Source organism: Meriones unguiculatus, assembly GCF_030254825.1.
Source record: "Meriones unguiculatus strain TT.TT164.6M chromosome Y unlocalized genomic scaffold, Bangor_MerUng_6.1 ChrY_unordered_Scaffold_25, whole genome shotgun sequence".
Taxonomy (NCBI): domain Eukaryota; kingdom Metazoa; phylum Chordata; class Mammalia; order Rodentia; family Muridae; genus Meriones; species Meriones unguiculatus.
The window spans coordinates 1,254,830-1,261,429 of record NW_026843710.1 but is presented as its reverse complement, the minus strand read 5'-3'; positions in this window follow the sequence as shown (position 1 = coordinate 1,261,429).

Here is a 6,600-nt window from a genome sequence, read left to right as displayed (position 1 = left end):
GTAAGTAAGTAAGTAAATAAAGTAAAGTAAGTAAATAGTAAGTTGCATGTTAGCAGCTTCCATAAAATAAAATAAAAAAATTCAGAACTAATGTGTTGCCTGAACCCATAACTCTCTGTAACATTGGAGCACCATCTTCACCTTTTTGGCTCAGAATATTTGACAGACATATAGGTGAAGGAGGAACTATTTAGGACTTGCTTACTGTTTCTTGGAAGAGTCTGGTAAAGGTATGACATCTTAATGCTATGATGACATCCCAATGTTATGACATCACAATGCTATTATGATATCACAATTGGATGACACCTCAGTTCTATTATGACATAATTGTGGTATGACATCAAAATGGAATTTTGACATCACAATGCTATAACAACATCACAATACTATTATGATAAGATAGTTTCATGAAATCACAATGGAATTATGAAATGATATTATGACACAACAATGATATTATGTGATCACAAAGGTACGCCATCTCAATGCTATTATGAAATCACAATAGTATTATGATATAAAATGGTATTATGATATCACATGGTATTTTGATGTCACAATGCTATAATGGCCGCAAAATGGTATTATGACAACACAATGCTATTATGCTATCACAATGGTGTTTTGACTTCACAATGATATTATGATATCATGATGCTATTATGACATCACAATTCTGTTATGACTTCATAATGCTATTATGACCTCAAAATGGTATTATAACATCAAAATGCTGCTATTACATCACAATGTTATTATGACCACAAAAGAGTATTATGATATCACAATGGTATTATCACATCACAAGGCTATTATGACTTCAAAAATATATTAAGACATCACAATGGAATGATATCTAAATGCTGTCATGACATCACAATGATATGACACTGCAATGGTATTTTGACATCACAATTCTATTTTGATCGTAAAATGGTATGACAACATAATGGTGTTATGACATCACAGTGGTATTATGGCATCACAATGGTGTTATTAGTTCACAATACTATGATGACATCACAATGCTCTTATGCTATCACAATGCTGTTATGACTTCACAATGTTCTTATGACATGGCAATGGTAGTATGACTTCATAATGTTAATATTACATAAGAATGCTATTATGACAGCAATATTATGACGAATATGGTTTTACATCACAATAGATTTTTATAAAAATGCTATTATGACTTCACAACAGTAAGACTTTACAGTCATATAGGATATCACAATGCTATAAAGACATCACAATGACATCATGACATCAAAATTCAACAATACATCCCAATGCTATTATAGCATCACAAAGTGTGATTTGGACATCATAATGCTATTATGACATCACAATGGTATGATATCTAATGCTTTTATGACAAAACAATGATCTGATATCACAATAATGTTATGACATCACAATGGTGTTATGACATTACAATGCTATTATCATATTTCAATGATATTACAATTTCAAAAAGATAGGAAATCACAATGCTATTATGACATGATAATTCAACTATGAAACAAAATGCTATTATGATATCACAATGGTATCACAACATGATTGTAGTATGACATCACAATGGAATTTTGACATCAAAATGTTAGTATGACTTCACAATGATATTAGGACATCACATTGTTATTATGAAATCACAATGGCATCATGACATCAAAATTCATCATGACATTCTAATGTTATTATGACAGCACAATTCTATTAAGACATGATAGTGGTATAACATCATAATGGAATTTTGATGTCACAATGGTATGATATCACAATAGTGTTATGACTCACAATGCTATTTTGATATTACAGTGCTTTAGTGACATCATAATATGACATCACAATGCTATTATGACATCACAATTCTACTATGATGTCACAATGTTATGATATCATCAAAATGCTATAATGATATCACAATGTCATTATGACATCAAAATTTATCATGACATCCCAACGGCATTATGACAGCACAATGCAATTACAATATGATTGTGGTATGATATCACAATAGAATTTTGATATCAAAATCATATTATGCTATCACAATACTGTTATGACATCACAATGCTAGTATGACATCACAATGGGAATTTGACATCACAATGGCATTATGAATTCACAATAGTATTATAACATCACAGAGTTATTATGATGTCACGATGCTATTATGACACCAAAAATTTGAGGACTATGAACTAAAGAAAATTGGGACCTGGGCTGGAGATGTGGCTCAGAGGTTAAGAGCAAGCCTATATCCAACATTAAGCTAAATGGACACAAACTTAAAGCAATCCCATTGAAATCAGGGACAAGGCAAGGCTACCCACTCCCACTCTCTCCATATCTTTACAACATAGTTCTGGAAGTCCTTGCTAGAGCAGTAAGACAATTGAAGAAGATCAAGGGAATATAAACCAGAAAAAAAAGTTCAGGTATCACTGTTTGCAGTTGAAATGATAGTATACCTGAGTAAAACCAAAAATTCTACCAGGGAACTCCTACAGCTGATAAACACATTCAGCACAATGTCTGGATACAAATTAACTCAAAAAAAATCAGTAAGCCTCCTATATACAAAAATAAAAGGGCTGAGAATGAAATCAGGGACACAAAAGGAATTATATTATCTAACAAGGGTTAGGAGGTATTCCTAACCCTACCCAGACATTTCCTCATGAGGCACTCAACATGTAAATAGATGGGCTTCAAGGGGACATTGCAATTCAAATCACCAGGAAGTAGAAGATGGAAAGACTTCTAGGCTAAAATTACATTGTTATTCTCAAAGAGTTTCATTCAATACAATGATTAGGATGTGTTGTGGGAGGTCAAGTTCCAATAAGGCATCTATTGTGACCAAACTAGTCTTCCACTAGGTGGATTAGATGGCAGCTAATAGAGTTGTTGGGCCAGAGCATCATACACGAATTGTCAAACAACCCAGGCTCTTGTTCCCAACATATGTTGCTCCTCGCCCTCAAATGATAGATCAGTGCAATGTTCAGTGTATCCACAGATGCTTCCTTCTGCATCAAATGTGATTGTAAACAGAGACTTACAGTCTGATATTATGCACAGGCTCTTTGATCACCTCCTCCTCAGGATTGCAGCCTTGCCAGGCCACAGAGGAAGATGATAAAGCAAGTTCTGTTAAGACCTGGTAGGCTAAGGTCAAAAGTATAGGTGGATCTCACTAACAGTGGACTATGGGAGGAGATGAGGGAGTGAACATAGGATTAGGAGGGGATGAGAGAGGAAGCCACAGCTGTGATAAAAAGTGAATAAATTGTAATAAATAATGAAAATTTCATTAATTGTGAAAAATAAATAAAAATGATATGTTGACAACATTTACAATGACTTTTTACATGGAGAAAACATTCTGCTAAGGAAGGTAGATTTTGCATTTGTAGGTATGCTTTCCAGGATCTCATTATATAGCAGAGAATCCTAGCTATAAACTAGTGGTTAGCCAAGTACTTCAGATCCCATGAGATCAGATGGCACCTCTGGAAAAATAGTCATGGCACTAACATTATGTTTAGAGACTTTGTCTGTAGGACACAGAAGGAAATACAGGTGCTCTTGTGTCCTAGGCATATAAAACAGACCAAATTCTCTGTCCTGAAGTCCCAGATTTAAATGTAAACCACAGGATCAGGAGGGTTCCTCACTGACCACTGAGTAGTACACAGTGCCTAGCCAACCAGGAAGACAAGGCAAACCTGCTCATAGAGGGTTGGCAAAACTAGTGTGGAATAGCACCAGATGTGAAATTATATCTTGCCTGTCAGTTCTCCTTTCACATACACCGATCATTCTCTGTTTCAGCCAAACCATTACCAGAAATTGTGTGGTTTCCTTCTCATTTTCCTGCTCTTAAAGACTCAATGTGCCAGGTAACACTATTCATTGCCAGCCTATTATATCAATATGAATGTGAAGGTACATTTAGTGAGTACATGAGTAACTGCTCAGTTCAAAGTCACAATCTCAGAAATTTCTTATCAAGACCACAGGAGAAAACCACCTTATCCTTTGGTACATTCCCCTTAATCCCACATCACTTTGAAGCTTCCCTACTTAGGAAGTTGTCCAATTAAACATGAAAGTTTTATTTCCTATCTGACATTGTCACAGAGGTAAACAGGAGTAAAAGTGTGGAAACTGAATAAAGGTGATGAGATAAAGGCTTTTTGGCTTCACAAGAAAAATTTACATGTGCACAGGATCAGAGATACTGGACACTGAGGAAAGTTTGTTTACTCATCTCCATGGAAAACTCAAGATTCACTCAGGTGCTGATTGGCCTTGGGGGAAATAATGTTATGAAACAGGTGAGAGCCAGTAAGTTTCAGGAGACAGTTATTAAAAGGGCCATGTGGACAGATTGCTTGAGAAAAAGGTTGAGCAGTCCTACATGGCTCAAACTGGGCAGCTGACAGCAAAGAAATTAGAAATGTCAGTTCCTGTGTCTAAGACTCTCAGTTCAGAAAAGTGTCACACATTTCTTTCATGTGGTCATTATGAAAGTCACATGTCTTTGATTATCACAGATTCCATTATTATTTGTTAAATGAACAGATATGTCAGTCAGTGAATTACTTACTGTGAAAATACTTCATGACCAAGGCAACTCTTTGAAACAAACAAACAAACAAACAAAAAACGTTTAATTGGGACCTTGTTTATATTTTTACAGACACCATCCATGATGTCAAGTCATTATGCAGTCATCTTATAGTCCTTCAGCAGAACTGAGAGCTTTTCATACTGAAAAACAAGCTGGAGCCAGAGAGATTGAGACTGAGAGACAGAGAGAGAAAGAGCTACAGAGAGATAGATTCAGATATAGAGATACTGAGACCAACAGAAACAAATATAAAAAGTGACATAGACTGAGAGATAGACTCCATTCTGTCTGCTCACTTTCATTTGCATATCAACCCCAAAGCACACCCTCCTATAATATAAATACAAAAGGAACTTTACTTTTTAATATTTTTTTAAATATCTAATAAAATATTTAATTATTTTTATTAGTTACACTTTATTCACTTTGTATTTCTCTAACCCCACCCTCCCAATCTAACCATCCTTCTGCTTTGTCCTCCATATCCTTCCCCAAGTTCACAAATAGAGGTGGTCTTCCTCTCCTTCCTTCTGATCGTAGTCTATCAGACCTCATCAGGATTAGCTTCATTCTCTTACTCTGGTTCTGATTAGGCTGTTCCCCTATCAGGATGAGATGATCAAAGAGCAGGCCAATCAGTTTCTGGCAGAAGCAGTCCCTGTTCCCATTACTATGGAAGCACCTTGGACACTGAAATACCATGGGCAACATCCGTGCAGGGGTTCTATTTTCTCTCCATGCATGGTACTTGGTTGGAGTATGAGTGTCAGGAAAGACTCCTGTGCTCAGATATTTTTTTTTGTTGTTCTGTTGCTCTCCTTGTGGAGCTCCTATCCTTTCCAGATCTTACTATTTCCTTCTTCTTTTATTAAATTCTATGAATGTGCCCGACAGTTAGCTATAAATCTCAGTACCTACTCTGATAGTATGCAGGGCAGAACATTTCAGAGGCCCTCTTTGGCAGACTGCTAACTTGCTCACTGTTTTCTCCTTCTTCTGATGTCCATCCTCTTTGCCTTTTGGGGTGGGGATCGACTATTATACCCAGAGTCTTCCCTTTTGATTAATTTCTATAGGTGTATAGATTTTAGTAGGTTTATCCTATATTATATGTCTATATGAGTGAGTATATACCATGTGGGTCTTTCTGCTTCTGGGATAGCTCACTAAGGATGATTGTTTCCAGTTGCCACTTCTGACTTGCAAATTTCATGACTTCCTTGTTTATTATTGCTGAGTAATATTACATTGTGTAGATTTACCACAATTTCTGTATCTATTTTTCAGTTGGGGGGGCATCTGTTTTTTTTTTCCAGGTTATGCTATTACAAATAAAGCTGATACAAACATGGTTGGGCAAATGTGTTCTTGAGGCTCTTTTGGATATATGCTTAGGAGTGGTATGGCTGGATCTTGAGGAAGAGCTATTCCTAGTTGTCTGAGAAAGCAGCAGATTGATTTCAAGAGTGATTTTACATGTTTACATTCCCACCAGCAGGGTAGGAAGGTTTTACTTTCTGCACAACCTCTCCAGCATGTGTTGTCACTTCTGTTTTTTATCTTGGAAATTCTGATGGGTGTAAGGTGAAATCTCAGGGTCGTTTTGAATTGCATTTCCCACATGGCTAATGAAGGTGAGCATTTCTTTAAGTGTTTCTTTGCCATTCAATATTCTTCTATTGAGAATTCTCTGTTTAGATCTGTCCCCCATTTTTAAATTGAATTACCTGATTTGTTGTATTTCAACTTGTTTAGTTCTTTATATATACTGGATATTGGCTCTCTGTCACATAGAGGCTTGGTGAAGATTTTTTTCCAATGTGTAGGCATTCATTTTGTTTGGATGACAGTGTCTTTTGCTTTACAGAAGCTTTTCATTTTCATGAGGTCCCATTAATTAATTGTTATTCTTAGAGCCTATCCTGTTGGTATTCTATTCAGGAAGTTTT